Source organism: Mchenga conophoros, linkage group LG16 (assembly GCF_057382185.1).
Source record: "Mchenga conophoros isolate Kocher_MC1m ecotype Shallow Benthic linkage group LG16, M_conophoros_male_GT1.1, whole genome shotgun sequence".
Classification (NCBI taxonomy): Eukaryota; Metazoa; Chordata; class Actinopteri; order Cichliformes; family Cichlidae; genus Mchenga; species Mchenga conophoros.
The window spans coordinates 6163378-6179963 of record NC_140541.1 but is presented as its reverse complement, the minus strand read 5'-3'; the positions used below and the strand labels follow the sequence as shown (position 1 = coordinate 6179963).

The 16586-nt window shown below is 38.6% G+C and overlaps 1 long non-coding RNA gene across 5 annotated transcripts; it reads right to left on the bottom strand.

Moving 5' to 3' along the window:
- Positions 1-4442: 4442 nt before the first annotated feature.
- LOC146556157 (uncharacterized) lies at positions 4443-14523 on the bottom strand. Of its 5 annotated transcripts, none has more exons than XR_014889028.1 (9): positions 14464-14523; positions 12103-14258; positions 11812-11850; positions 11517-11636; positions 11213-11374; positions 7221-7334; positions 6337-6494; positions 5852-5909; positions 4443-4899 (listed from the first exon to the last, which is right to left on the bottom strand). It is a non-coding gene; the product is annotated as an uncharacterized LOC146556157 (long non-coding RNA). The 5 variants fall into 5 exon arrangements; XR_014889029.1 differs by lacking the exon at positions 14464-14523 and having other exon boundaries at positions 4447-4899; positions 12103-12264; positions 12802-14088; XR_014889030.1 differs by lacking the exon at positions 14464-14523 and having other exon boundaries at positions 4447-4899; positions 12103-12259; positions 12802-14088.
- Positions 14524-16586: the final 2063 nt, after the last annotated feature.

Here is a 16586-nt window from a genome sequence, read left to right as displayed (position 1 = left end):
GGGATATTGAGTTCTATAAGATAAAGCCATAAACATGTTTGTCTGAGTCTTCTATCAAAAGTTACAGCGATTTATATGAAGTTGTTCAAAAACGCTTTATTTCGCCAAGACAATGCGTTTCTCACTGTTACATGAATTTGAATGGGAAACTCGCCTGAAACAAAGTATAGGTTTTCATTATGTGAATCATTTTAAAATCTTAGCTCAAACGGCTGCAAAACCTGTTTGCCCAGCACGGGGATATTGAGTTCTATAAGATAAAGCCATAAACATGTTTGTCTGAGTCTTCTATCAAAAGTTACAGCGATTTATATGAAGTGGTTGAAAATCGCTTTATTTCGCTAAGACAGTGTGTTTCTCACTGTTACATGCATTTGAATGGGAAACTCACCCGAGACAAAGTATAGGTTTTCATTATGTGAATCATTTTAAAATCTTAGCTCAAACGGCTGCAAAACCTGTTTGCCCAGCACGGGGATATTGAGTTCTATAAGATAAAGCCATAAACATGTTTGTCTGAGTCTTCTATCAAAAGTTACAGCGATTTATATGAAGTTGTTCAAAAACGCTTTATTTCGCCAAGACAATGCGTTTCTCACTGTTACATGAATTTGAATGGGAAACTCGCCTGAAACAAAGTATAGGTTTTCATTATGTGAATAATTTTAAAATCTTAGCTCAAACGGCTGCAAAACCTGTTTGCCCAGCACGGGGATATTGAGTTCTATAAGATAAAGCCATAAACATGTTTGTCTGAGTCTTCTATCAAAGGTTACAGCGATTTATATGAAGTTGTTCAAAAACGCTTTATTTCGCCAAGACAATGCGTTTCTCACTGTTACATGCATTTGAATGGGAAACTCGCCTGAAACAAAGTATAGGTTTTCATTATGTGAATCATTTTAAAATCTTAGCTCAAACGGCTGCAAAACCTGTTTGCCCAGCACGGGGATATTGAGTTCTATAAGATAAAGCCATAAACATGTTTGTCTGAGTCTTCTATCAAAAGTTACAGCGATTTATATGAAGTTGTTCAAAAACGCTTTATTTCGCCAAGACAATGCGTTTCTCACTGTTACATGAATTTGAATGGGAAACTCGCCTGAAACAAAGTATAGGTTTTCATTATGTGAATCATTTTAAAATCTTAGCTCAAACGGCTGCAAAACCTGTTTGCCCAGCACGGGGACCTTGAGTTATATAAGATAAAGCCATAAACATGTTTGTCTGAGTCTTCTATCAAAAGTTACAGCGATTTATATGAAGTTGTTCAAAAACGCTTTATTTCGCCAAGACAATGCGTTTCTCACTGTTACATGAATTTGAATGGGAAACTCGCCTGAAACAAAGTATAGGTTTTCATTATGTGAATAATTTTTAAATCTTAGCTCAAACGGCTGCAAAACCTGTTTGCCCAGCACGGGGATATTGAGTTCTATAAGATAAAGCCATAAACATGTTTGTCTGAGTCTTCTATCAAAAGTTACAGCGATTTATATGAAGTTGTTCAAAAACGCTTTATTTCGCCAAGACAATGCGTTTCTCACTGTTACATGCATTTGAATGGGAAACTCGCCTGAAACAAAGTATAGGTTTTCATTATGTGAATCATTTTAAAATCTTAGCTCAAACGGCTGCAAAACCTGTTTGCCCAGCACGGGGATATTGAGTTCTATAAGATAAAGCCATAAACATGTTTGTCTGAGTCTTCTATCAAAAGTTACAGCGATTTATATGAAGTGGTTGAAAATCGCTTTATTTCGCCAAGACAGTGTGTTTCTCACTGTTACATGCATTTGAATGGGAAACTCACCCGAGACAAAGTATAGGTTTTCATTATGTGAATCATTTTAAAATCTTAGCTCAAACGGCTGCAAAACCTGTTTGCCCAGCACGGGGATATTGAGTTCTATAAGATAAAGCCATAAACATGTTTGTCTGAGTCTTCTATCAAAAGTTACAGCGATTTATATGAAGTGGTTGAAAATCGCTTTCTTTCGCCAAGACAGTGCGTTTCTCACTGTTACATGCATTTGAATGGGAAACTCACCCGAGACAAAGTATAGGTTTTCATTATGTGAATAATTTTAAAATCTTAGCTCAAACGGCTGCAAAACCTGTTTGCCCAGCACGGGGATATTGAGTTCTATAAGATAAAGCCATAAACATGTTTGTCTGAGTCTTCTATCAAAAGTTACAGCGATTTATATGAAGTTGTTCAAAAACGCTTTATTTCACCAAGACAATGCGTTTCTCACTGTTACATGCATTTGAATGGGAAACTCGCCTGAAACAAAGTATAGGTTTTCATTATGTGAATAATTTTTAAATCTTAGCTCAAACGGCTGCAAAACCTGTTTGCCCAGCATGGGGATATTGAGTTCTATAAGATAAAGCCATAAACATGTTTGTCTGAGTCTTCTATCAAAAGTTACAGCGATTTATATGAAGTTGTTCAAAAACGCTTTATTTCGCCAAGACAGTGCGTTTCTCACTGTTACATGCATTTGAATGGGAAACTCGCCTGAAACAAAGTATAGGTTTTCATTATGTGAATCATTTTAAAATCTTAGCTCAAACGGCTGCAAAACCTGTTTGCCCAGCACGGGGACCTTGAGTTCTATAAGATAAAGCCATAAACATGTTTGTCTGAGTCTTCTATCAAAAGTTACAGCGATTTATATGAAGTTGTTCAAAAACGCTTTATTTCGCCAAGACAATGCGTTTCTCACTGTTACATGCATTTGAATGGGAAACTCGCCTGAAACAAAGTATAGGTTTTCATTATGTGAATAATTTTAAAATCTTAGCTCAAACGGCTGCAAAACCTGTTTGCCCAGCACGGGGATATTGAGTTCTATAAGATAAAGCCATAAACATGTTTGTCTGAGTCTTCTATCAAAAGTTACAGCGATTTATATGAAGTGGTTGAAAATCGCTTTATTTCGCCAAGACAGTGCGTTTCTCACTGTTACATTCATTTGAATGGGAAACTCACCCGAGACAAAGTATAGGTTTTCATTATGTGAATCATTTTAAAATCTTAGCTCAAACGGCTGCAAAACCTGTTTGCCCAGCACGGGGATATTGAGTTCTATAAGATAAAGCCATAAACATGTTTGTCTGAGTCTTCTATCAAAAGTTACAGCGATTTATATGAAGTTGTTCAAAAACGCTTTATTTCACCAAGACAATGCGTTTCTCACTGTTACATGCATTTGAATGGGAAACTCGCCTGAAACAAAGTATAGGTTTTCATTATGTGAATAATTTTTAAATCTTAGCTCAAACGGCTGCAAAACCTGTTTGCCCAGCATGGGGATATTGAGTTCTATAAGATAAAGCCATAAACATGTTTGTCTGAGTCTTCTATCAAAAGTTACAGCGATTTATATGAAGTTGTTCAAAAACGCTTTATTTCGCCAAGACAGTGCGTTTCTCACTGTTACATGCATTTGAATGGGAAACTCGCCTGAAACAAAGTATAGGTTTTCATTATGTGAATCATTTTAAAATCTTAGCTCAAACGGCTGCAAAACCTGTTTGCCCAGCACGGGGACATTGAGTTCTATAAGATAAAGTCATGAATACGTATATCTGAATCTTCTATCAAAAGTTACAGCTATTTATATGAAGTTGTACAAAAACGCTTTATTTTGTCAAGACAGTGGGTTTTAGAGTCTTCATCATTAAATCTCTGGTTGCTTCATTTTTCTATCCTATATCAGATATTTTAAAGGCTAGCTTAGGTAAAGTTCCATTCTCATGGTGAGGCAAAGTGCCTTATGTGTGTGTGTGTGTGTGTGTGTGTGTGTGTGTGTGTGTGTGTGTGTGTGTGTGTGTGTGTGTGTGTGTGTGTGTGTGTCATGAACGGCTATAAAAGGCCTATAATTAAAGAACAAAGCGGGTTTGAGTTCGAGTTGCGGCAGACTGTCACTACTTGTAAATGGAACGCAGCCTTCCTACGGCGGACAGCTAATAACAGGAATCGGACGCGGTCCAGCCAAGTCCACAGCAACCACCATAGCAACCGCCTAGCATGACCTTAAAAACATATTCTGTCTTCATAACTATCAAAATCGTGAAATGATTTGCAAAGTGTGAAAGTGTTACAGCTGCAGAATGCTATGGCGGTATCTATGGAAGCTGTTTACATAGCTAATAATATACGATGTAACCATGGAGACAGTCAGTCACTTGAGCTAGCGGTGCATGTTTACTACAGTGAATAAGGTGATTGAGTGCACAGCGTCCACACGCTGCAGGGGGTAAAGACATTACTTCAATATTGTTTTATATTGATATATATTAGCCTTCTGTTGACCATCACCTCAGGTTCACCATTACAGTTTCAGATTACAGATGCACACTGTCTAAACACATTCAAAAACTCATGTCTCAGAAATAAGCACAGCTGTTCATGTTTGTCATTAGAGTTTTATTTGTAAGAAAATTATGAACTTCATATTGTGCATTAAATAAAAGAACATTTCACAACTCTGAGTCAACAGAAACAGGTAACAGAAATGTCTCTAATGTGTACAGTGTAGTGTAAGCATTAAAAGATCATAAAGGAAAAACTAACATTTATGTGAAACTAATTGTAATAAAAAATGAGCAGGTGCTTTATAGATTCAAAAGAAAGAATCTGAAAACAACACTTTTTTGGTCTAAGTGATCAAAGTAGAAAACAGAACTGATGTTCAAGAACAAACCGTAGCTGCACTAATATTACACATCTCGATCGTTGTACTGAACAGACATGTTGCTTTTAAAACCACATGCAGTGTGTGACCATGACTGTTCACTGAGACCATGAACGCCACTTCGCTGAAGCATTCTTCTTCTTCTTCTTGCCATTAAATTGGAAGCAGAAGCAGCACGAGCTGATTTGATCTACTGAAAGAAAAAAGCAGAACATCTGAGTTGAAACCAGTCAGCTGAAATCATTAAGACAGGAACAAATTCAATGCAGTGTCTCAAGTGGCTTAGCCTGTTACAACTGTTGATACAAGCTTAATACGGTTAACACACAGTGTCAGGGAGCTCCAGTGTGGGAACTAGTGGCTTTAGGTTTGTAGTCATTTAACTTTCATCCATTCATTCATTTAATTCAGGAGGAAGAAATGCCAGGTTGGTGCAGGCTGGTTACATGCATTTGGTCCCATGCTGCTTTAATTAAATGACTTGGTTCATTTTATGGCTGGGCTGTATATGGGGTTATATCATGTTATTTGGGCAGGAGTACCTGTCCCCTGTTAGACTTAGAAAGTTTCTCCATAAGTAGAGTTTCTAACTCTTCTAGCACATCTGTGGCTGACAGCTTTTTGGTGGCTCTTTTTACCCCACACTGGTTGTGAGTGCGTAAATAGCCCCACTAGTTATTTTGGGTTGCAGTTAACTAGGGAGGAAGGGCTGGGTATGCCATGATTAGGTGAATAACAATTATATGTGATACATAAATTTCACAATGCATGCATATATCTCTATCAATTAAACCTGGCCTGAGGGCTGCCATTTTTTACATTCAGTTATTTCTCTTAGAAATGTTGGAACTAAATAATGAATGTGTTACAGTTAAAGTGAAACACTGGTCAGTGTAAATGGCTCATTGGGACACAGAAACCTTTAAATTAAACCTGATATCTAGTGTCAAACAATATCAAAGCTGTAAAAGATGTTTACATTCAGAATTTATAAAACTATGATTGTAAATAAATTCAAACAAGTGAGCTTTTCTCTTTGTGCTGAATATCAACACTGTGGTTTCTTAGACTGTAAGCTTTACTTTAGTGCAACCAGTTGCAGAAGCTGCCACTCCAAATGTCTTTTGATAACAAGAAAAAAATACCTTTTCAGTACACGGCCTGAAGTTCTTCTCCGAAATCTTCTGCAATCGGCTTTGTCTGCTGGTTTGAAGACAATAAACCATAAAAAAGATGATTTAGTCACTTTGTCTGTGTCATGCAGCTCGAATGTGTCGTGTAACGATGTTGAATAGCCGTCGTTATCCCTCTGCTGCGTCAGTAGGATTGTACTGTACAGCATCTCATTGATATGTGAGGAATGCTAATGTAACATGATAACAGACTTACATCATTAAAATATAAAGTGCAGGAGATATTTAGATATTTTTTATATTTATATTACATTTTATAGCTGACGGATTTTACTAAATAGATAGAATTTACTAAATAGCTGGATGAACATGAAAAATATGTCTATAATAACAAATGACCATGAGAGCCAGTAGAATTAATTCAGCTGGACACTCAAAAGACGTCCTTAAATGCTCTTTAAGTGGCAGAACAGATGAACAAACAGTTAATCGCTTACTTGAGATGAAATCTGCTCAGCTACTTTGAAAACAGCTTCTAACTGGTTCCTCCTTTAACAGGATGACTGCTCAGGGGTAAGGCCATCATGCAATCCAGCAACCTTTATGGTTCTGCTTTGATTCACCAGGAACTATTAGGGAAACCTTCCAGCGCCTCCTGTGAAAGACACAGGCATAAACACACAAACATTTATTAACATGTTCCACAGTGTTCCAGTTTGATTTTCTTATCCTGTGGACAACAACGTACATGGATGCAGGTTTATTGTTAACTTTTGTAAGGTTTATTTAATGACCATATCCAGCTGCAGCTCCACTGTGATCCTGAACTGGAGAAGCACTTAAGAAAATGTGTCAATAAATGGACAAACATCAACTTACTATATTTATCCAAACAGACGGGACCAATAATGCTTCGCTGAGTTAGAGACTTTAACAGACTCTTCTATGTAAGAATGTCTCGTGCTGATATACCTGCAAACTTGACAACAAAGGTTTTTCAGACTACATGTAGCTGTCCTCTATGTCAGCTAACACATTTACATTTATGTCACACTTAGTTCTGCTTTCCCATTTTATAATTATTACTTACATTTTGATTAAATACCTTGAGTTTGTAAATGATCAGATTACATAATTGGAATACAATGTATCCAATTCAGGGTTGCGGGAGGATGAAGCCTATCCCAGCTGATACAGGACAAAGACAGGCTGCCAGTTTATTGCAGGGCTAATACAATATGTGTAACAGAAAATCCACTTAAATGTTTGATATTTCTTATAATAATCATAATTATGACTATTATTTAAAGGTTTCTTCATAAATACATTTTGATTTTTTATAACCCCTAAAATATAAACCTGAGCTGTTTCAGATTCTGACCTCTGACCTCAGTGACCTGGCTGTGTCCTCACTGCAGCTCCCTCTTGGAAGTACGTCTGCTTCTTGTCTTCCCCCAGTGTTGACCGCCTGATATCAAGATATCACGTACTGTAACTGAGGAACAAAAAAGGACAAACACTTGCCTTCATTTAAAAGTACATTCATACAGAGATAATCTATGGAAACACACTAGTTCACAGTTTGGGAGGAACCAGTTCCTGTGAAACATTTCTGTATATGAACATCATGTGGAGAATGAATGAAATGAGTTCTTCAGGTGACTCAGCAGTCCCACACTGACAAATGAAATCTAGTTAAACTATTAAGCATATTTGCTCTTCTGAAATCTGTGTTAAACAACAACAAACATAAATTAGTAACAAAAACTACAGCTGAGTATAGGCTTTACAAACCACCAGCAGCCATAATGCTAAATTTTAATCTTCAAATGTTTCTGAGCTGTCTTCAACCTGCTTTTAGCACATTAAAGTCTCAATAAATAAAGTCAATGCAGACTCAATCCTAAATGTTCAGCACACAGAGACACAGAGGTACTGTTTAAAGTTTAGTGTTAACTTGAGTCACTGATCATTCACAGTATTACAGAGTCTGGCAGTCTTTGCATGATGTCCACGTCACTGTAAGTTTCTAGCTGACTCTCAGGTGTGCCAGCAGGAAAGAGTAATAATAACCTGCATCCTGAGGTTTGTCATGCAGGATTAAAGGAGCCAAGCTTTGTTCACACAGCTAGGATTGTATTTTACACTGACCGTGGGTCAGTATCAACTTCAAGAAGACAGCTGTAACTGTTGATAGAAGAATCACACACACATATTTATGGCTTTGCCTTATAGAATTCAGCATCTCAGTGCTCAGGAAATAGGTTTTGCAGCTGTTTGAGCTAAGATTTTCAAGTTATTCACAAATTAAAACCTATACTTTGTGTCGGGCAAGAACTAAATTCAAATGCATGTAACAGTGAGAAACGCACTGTCTTGGCGAAGTAAAGCGTTTCTCATCAACTTCATAGAGCTTGCTGTAACTTTTGATAGAAGACTCAGACAAACATATTCATGGCTTTATCTTATAGACTTCAATATCCCCCCAATGTGTGTGTGAGTCTTCTCTCAAAATTTACAGCTGTCTTTATGAAGTTTATGGAAAAACGCTTTATTTCACCACGTTAGTGCGTTTCTCGCTATTACATGCATTTGAATGGAGTTCTCGCCCGACACAAAGTATAGGTTTTCAATTTGTGAATAACTTGAAAATCTTAGCTCAAACAGCTGCAAAACCTATTTCCTCAGCACGGAGATGCTGAATTCTATAAGGCAAAGCCATAAATATGTGTGTGTGTGAGTCCTCTATCAAAAGTTACAGCTGTCTTCATGAAGTTGATACTGACCCAGGGTCAGTGTAAAATACAAGTTATTCACATAATGAAAACTTATACTTTGTTTCGTGCAAGAACTCCATTCAAATGCATGTAATAGTCAGAAACGCACTGTCTCGGCGAAATGAAGCCTTTTTGTACAACTTCATGAAGTTAGCTGTAACTTTTGATAAAAGGCTCAAAGCAGAGGGATAACGACGGCTATTCAACATCGTTACACGACACATTCGAGCTGCATGACGCAGACAAAGTGACTAAATCATCTTTTTTGTGGTTTATTGTCTTCAAACCAGCAGACAAAGCCGATTGCAGAAGATGTCGGAGAAGAACTTCAGGCCGTGTACTGAAAAGGTATTTTTTTCTTGTTATCAAAAGACATTTGGAGTGGCAGCTTCTGCAACTGGTTGCACTAAAGTAAAGCTTACAGTCTAAGAAACCACAGTGTTGATATTCAGCACAAAGAGAAAAGCTCACTTGTTTGAATTTATTTACAATCATAGTTTTATAAATTCTGAATGTAAACATCTTTTACAGCTTTGATATTGTTTGACACTAGATATCAGGTTTAATTTAAAGGTTTCTGTGTCCCAATGAGCCATTTACACTGACCAGTGTTTCACTTTAACTGTAACACATTCATTATTTAGTTCCAACATTTCTAAGAGAAATAACTGAATGTAAAAAATGGCAGCCCTCAGGCCAGGTTTAATTGATAGAGATATATGCATGCATTGTGAAATTTATGTATCACATATAATTGTTATTCACCTAATCATGGCATACCCACCCCTTCCTCCCTAGTTAACTGCAACCCAAAATAACTAGTGGGGCTATTTACACACTCACAACCAGTGTGGGGTAAAAAGAGCCACCAAAAAGCTGTCAGCCACAGATGTGCTAGAAGAGTTAGAAACTCTACTTATGGAGAAACTTTCTAAGTCTAACAGGGGACAGGTACTCCTGCCCAAATAACATGATATAACCCCACATACAGCCCAGCCATAAAATGAACCAAGTCATTTAATTAAAGACAGCATGGGACCAAATGCATGTAACCAGCCTGCACCAACCTGGCATTTCTTCCTCCTGAATTAAATGAATGAATGGATGAAAGTTAAATGACTACAAACCTAAAGCCACTAGTTCCCACACTGGAGCTCCCTGACACTGTGTGTTAACCGTATTTAGCTTGTATCAACAGTTGTAACAGGCTAAGCCACTTGAGACACTGCATTGAATTTGTTCCTGTCTTAATGATTTCAGCTGACTGGTTTCAACTCAGATGTTCTGCTTTTTCCTTTCAGTAGATCAAATCAACTCGTGCTGCTTCTGCTTCCAATTTAATGGCAAGAAGAAGAAGAAGAATGCTTCAGCGAAGTGGCGTTCATGGTCTCAGTGAACAGTCATGGTCACACACTGCATGTGGTTTTAAAAGCAACATGTCTGTTCAGTACAACGATCGAGATGTGTAATATTAGTGCAGCTACGGTTTGTTCTTGAACATCAGTTCTGTTTTCTACTTTGATCACTTAGACCAAAAAAGTGTTGTTTTCAGATTCTTTCTTTTAAATCTATAAAGCACCTGCTCATTTTTTATTACAATTAGTTTCACATAAATGTTAGTTTTTCCTTTATGATCTTTTAATGCTTACACTACACTGTACACATTAGAGACATTTCTGTTACCTGTTTCTGTTGACTCAGAGTTGTGAAATGTTCTTTTATTTAATGCACAATATGAAGTTCATAATTTTCTTACAAATAAAACTCTAATGACAAACATGAACAGCTGTGCTTATTTCTGAGACATGAGTTTTTGAATGTGTTTAGACAGTGTGCATCTGTAATCTGAAACTGTAATGGTGAACCTGAGGTGATGGTCAACAGAAGGCTAATATATATCAATATAAAACAATATTGAAGTAATGTCTTTACCCCCTGCAGCGTGTGGACGCTGTGCACTCAATCACCTTATTCACTGTAGTAAACATGCACCGCTAGCTCAAGTGACTGACTGTCTCCATGGTTACATCGTATATTATTAGCTATGCAAACAGCTTCCATAGATACCGCCATAGCTCTCTGCAGCTGTAACACTTTCACACTTTGCAAATCATTTCACGATTTTGATAGTTATGAAGACAGAATATGTTTTTAAGGTCATGCTAGGCGGTTGCTATGGTGGTTGCTGTGGACTTGGCTGGACCGCGTCCGATTCCTGTTATTAGCTGTCCGCCGTAGGAAGGCTGCGTTCCATTTACAAGTAGTGACAGTCTGCCGCAACTCGAACTCAAACCCCGCTTTGTTCTTTAATTATAGGCCTTTTATAGCCGTTCATGACACACACACACACATATAAAGCACTTTGCCTCACCATGAGAATGGAACTTTACCTAAGCTAACCTTTAAAATATCTGATATAGGATAGAAAAAATGAAGCAACCAGAGATTTAATGATGAAGACTCTGGGTTCTGTAGTGACCTGAATGACTCTTTGCATACAATTTATTGAAGAGGACTTTAGAATGCACTTTACATTTAGACTGTTGCTGTTTAATTTTTTACATTGTTGCGGTGTTATGTCATGAATAAAGTTCACCTGCTGGGGGTTTGATGGATCAGATCATCATAATCAATGGGTCCTGAGGTGGGCGGGACTGTCTCTGGTGATGTCACCATGAAGGAACAGCATCTGGCACGTGTTGCTGAAACATCCCAGTACACTGGTGTAGTTTCCTCTCCAGCTGTTTGACATTTGACACTTCAACATTAAGGGGAAGAAGAAGAAACAGTGTTAGGTCAGGTGACCACATGGTTTCTAAAGTAACTGACAGGAAGTAACCAGGCCGTTAGAAATGGATGGCATGTGTTTAGAGTTACTGGAGTTGGGTAACTCTACTTACCAAAAGCAGAAGCACACAGATGAAGGATCAGATGCTGAATGTTGCAGGAACATGCTCGTGCGGTGGTCATTCAGTGCTGCTCCGGCAGGTTAGACAGTCCAAGACTGATATACTGCCCATCTGAGAGTTTGAAAACACACATGCAAAGATTTATTTTGTATTACAGTCAAAGTTGGATGTTCATTTTTGTCCTTTAAAAATGTTTGTGTATTTGAAAGCGCTAACATTTAAGGATGACTTGGATCGTCTCCTTTAAAGGGGAGACAAGTGTATCCACTGATCCACGTCACTTTACCTGGATGATGACTCCTCTCCCCCTCACTCAGAAACGCTCCTAATATAACCAAGCAAATAAATAATATTGAAGATTTACTTACATCATTACAAAAACAGGAAAAACATCTCCCTTTGATTCTATTTCTCCATTCCTGCTGAACATCAGGCAACAAATATCTCAATAAATCACAGTAAAATGTAAAGCACATGTTTTCTCTGCTTTGTCTAACCTCTGCAGAGCCTCTGTCAAGAAAAACATATCTGTAAGCATAAAACAAATATACATTTCATAACACGTCACTGGACAAACCTCGGTCAGTTGATTTCCTCTGTGCAGTGCAGACGAACATCAGTCAGCAAGTCAAGGTGGTGAGATGGACTGGTGTCCTTTGTGACTCTGCTGGTTCTTCTGCGGAAATACCACTGTCTCTCCACACCGTCACCATCTGTGAGCACAAACTGCTGCTCTGCTCTGCCAGCATGTAGGAAATCACATATCACACACACAGGGGTGAAGAAACATTAGAACTCAACTTTGGATACTTTAGATCTAAACAGATCAAAGTAGCTCTTAGCTTCAACAATCAGTGAACAGACAAACAATGATACCATACTGATTCTGTATGAATACAATATGGTATTTTCAATACAGGTGTCAAATTAATTTACTAAAACTAATACAGATATATGTATTTTTTTTTTGATGAATTCGTTTGCTAAATTATAAGAATATATATTTTTTCATTTAACAATTGCAACTGAAAGAAATTAAATATTGAACAAAAATATATTGTCACATTCTGAGCATGCTCAGCATGCTGACAGACTTGAAGTTGCTACAGATTTTAAGAAGTGATAATTATAGGGAAAAAACTTCTCTTTTTCATCCGTTTAATCAAACATTTGATGCCTTAGATGTCTCAGTCCTATAGCATTCTGCAACTACAACTAAGCTGAAGCTTGGATTTGGCTGCAGGTGCCCTGTACATCCTTCTCAACATGTGGGTACCATTTAATCACACTTCTTCCTGAGCTTTGCTTCGTCACAAGACCAAAGGTGGCATCCCGTGTCACGGTCATATCATCATCCAGAAGAAACATTTGAAGAAACATCATGGAGAAGAAACATTTACGCGCCTCCCGGTTTTGTTTTCTGATCCTGCAAAAAGACTGAGGACAACAAAGCCCAGAGAACACGAGATACACAACATCCAACATTCAGACTCAACAGCCTCCATAAATGAAGAGCACCAGGTTGGTTCAGTTATAGTAGATGTCATGGAATTTTTTTAATAAAGTCTGCAACACAGAAAGAGCTGTGATCATGCTATTTATTACTGTGCACAGGAGAGCAAACACACATCAAACATCACAGTTCAGTCATGTCAGCTCTGCCACTTCACGTGTCTCGCTATGAAACCTAACGGATCAATGGTTATGCTGTTTTGTGCCCTTGACGTTATCAGCACCTGTAAAGGGAGTTGTTTTCTCAAACTGCTGAAGTAAGTTCATCTAGTTTTAGAAACTTTCATTGAACAGTCTATAACAGTGTCACAACTAAGCATATGCATAAGCACTTAAATGCTTTAAATGAGAATAACATAAAATTTCTATTACAGGAGCTAGAGCCTGTCCCAGTAGTCATAGGTAGAGCACACCTGGACAGGTCACCAGTCTGTCAGAGGACTAACACAGATGCAGCCTGACTCAATCCTAAATGTTCAGCACACAGAGACACAGAGGTACCGTTTAAAGTTTAGTGTTAACTTGAGTCACTGATCATTTGCAGTATTACAGAGTCTGGCAGTCTTTGCATGATGTCCACGTCACTGTAAGTTTCTAGCTGACTCTCAGGTGTGACAGGTGTGCCAGCAGGAAAGAGTAATAATAGCCTGCATCCTGAGGTTTTTCATGCAGGATTAAAGGAGCCAGGCTTTGTTCACACAGCTAGGATTGTATTTTACACTGACCCTGGGTCAGTATAAGTATCATACAGTTTAAACGAAGCACTGAAACTTGCACATATTTATTACAGATGCACTGAAGCTAATCGAGATATTTGCTGTCAGTCTGTGGCTGCGATTAAACACTTTACTGGAAACTTTATTAACTAGTAACTTCGTCAGTCATGACAGAAGCTAATATTTCTGTGCTAACATCGTTTAAACAGTAACAGCTTTACTCCAATATAAGCTAACGTTTACACCGTAACTTTAAGCTAGCACCATAAAGACGGTAAAACACGTAATAACATCTACAAATGCATCTTAAAGCTGTTATATTAGCACTCTGTGTATTACTAACATAACCACATTAACATTATTGACACTCGCTGGTCTGACTTAATAGTCATTCTATAAATGCTGTCCGTTTAAACGGTCTTACCTGTACACACTGCTGTATCCACCGGATTGCAGCCAGAGTGGATTCTGGAGTCTTCCCACGCTCCTGTTAGTGATCCTCCATCTGGATGGATGATAACAACCTTCTGAACAATCTAGCAGGAGATGGTCCATATCTAGGGGATATGGACTGATAACAGCCGAAGCGGGTGAATAAAGTCACCCAGTCGCTAGCTGTGCGATTACCCAGCATACACCAGCACAATATTAGGCACAGCACCACCATAGACATTTTCAGTGGTTTTGAATGCAGGACATGGTTATCTTACCTTGTAAAATGCATGACAATAAAACAGCTAACCACCATAAAATGGTATTGTGTATGTATGTATGTGCATGTGTGTGTGTGTGTGTGTGAGAGAGAGAGAGAGAGAGAGAGAGAGAAAGAGAGAGGGGGGGGGGAGAGATCAAAGGCGTGCGCTTATGTTTTTTCTTGATCAAGAGTGTGCCTCCTCTCTCTTATTGGATGTATGGTATAGCATGTTTATTCAGGTGCACCTTTGAAGTCTATGAAAATACTTTGCAGCCTGGTCTGAGTGGTCATTTCTGCACAGACACAATGAAGCGTGCACTCAGTTTAGAGGAGGCTGTTGCTGCAGTTTTGCACTCTCCACAAGCAGTGGAGATACTTCTGACAGCGAAGAAGAATTTTTGCCAGGCACCGAGGAGCTTTGCAGCTCATGTGCGGAGGACGAGAAGGAGAAGGAGGAAGAAGAGCAGGAGGAAGAGACAAGACTGGAGGATGGCCAGTAGAGATCTAAAAATGGAGAAATCATGTGGCAACCCACACACGAAGAGGTCCTGCTATTTTTTCCTCCCCCCATTTTAACCCCAGGACCAACCCATTATGCAATTCGTATAGGATCAGCAGCCCTGTGAGCACTTTCCATCTTTTTTTTGCAGAGGACATTATGCAGCTAATCCTGCATTTCACCAACCTGCAGGGGCAACAGGTCAGTAAAAGACTGGAAGGACATAGATGAGGCTTACATGGGGCTTGTGATGCTGGCTGGCCTGTACAGGTCTCAACATGAAACGACAACAAGCCTGTGAAATGGGGAGACAGGGCTCTTCTGTTTCATGCTACCATGTCAAAAAAAAAAAAAAAAGATTTGAGCAAATTAATCTCCCGTCCAGGTCGCTACAGGGGGGGGGGGGGGGGGGGGGGGGGGGCAAGGCTGTGGTTTCCTACATTCCCAAGCAAAGAAAAAAGGTTGTCTTATTGAGCACCAGGCACCGTGAGCTACAAGTCCAGGACTCTGGGAAGAGAAAGCCCCACATCATCCTGGATTATAACAAATGCAAAGGGACTGTGGATCATTTGGACCAGGTAAGCACAATTATAAGTAATTTATTTGCCAAATTGTTTACCGTTTCTCATTGTTATAACTGATAAAGTCAGATAATGTGATTATAATAGTTTTGATATGAGATGATAGTTTTAGACTATGATAGTTTTGATAGTTACAGTAAGGAGGGGGGGGGGGGTCCAGTTTGACGCCCACAGGCAGGAAGAATCTCTTGCTTATGGCTGTATAAATCTGTTCATGTCACCTGATCATTTCTTTTTGTTTTGCAGGTTTGTGGCAACTACTCCTGCCGTAGAAGGACACATAGGTGGCCCATGTGTCTGTTCTACCACATGATCGAGGTAAGCTGCTATAATGCTTTCATTCAAGACAGCTGTAACTTTTGATAGAAGACGCATATAAACATATTTATGGCTTTATCTTATAAAGTTCGATATCCCCGTGTTGAGCAAACAGGTTTTGCAGCTGTTTGATCTAAGATTTTCAAGTTATTCACAAAATGAATACCTATACTTTGTTTCGTGCGACAACTCCATTCAAATGCATGTAATAGTCAGAAACGCACTGTCTTGGCGAAATAAAGCGTTTACAACTTCATGAAGACAGCTCTAACTTTTGATAGGAGACTCAGATATGCGTATTTATGGCTTTATCTTATCGAATTCAATATCCCCGTGTTGAGCAAACAGTTTTAAAGCTATGTGAGCTAAGATTTTCAAGTTATTCACAAGATGAAAACCTATACTTTGTTTCGTGCGAGAACTCCATTCAAATGCATGTAATAGTCAGAAACGCACGGTCTCGGCGAAATAAAGTGTTTTTGTACAGCTTCATGAAGTTACCTGTAACTTTTGATAGAAGGCTCAGACACACATCAATATGGCTTTGCCTTATACAATTCAGCATCTCCGTGCTGGGGAAACAGGTTTTGCAGCTGTTTGAGCCAAGAGCTTCCAGTTATTGAAAAAATGAAAGCCTATACTTTGTTTCGTGCGAGAACTCCATTCAAATAAAAGGGTTTACAACTTCATGAAGACAGCTGTAACTTTTGATAGGAAACTCAGATATACGTATTTATGGCT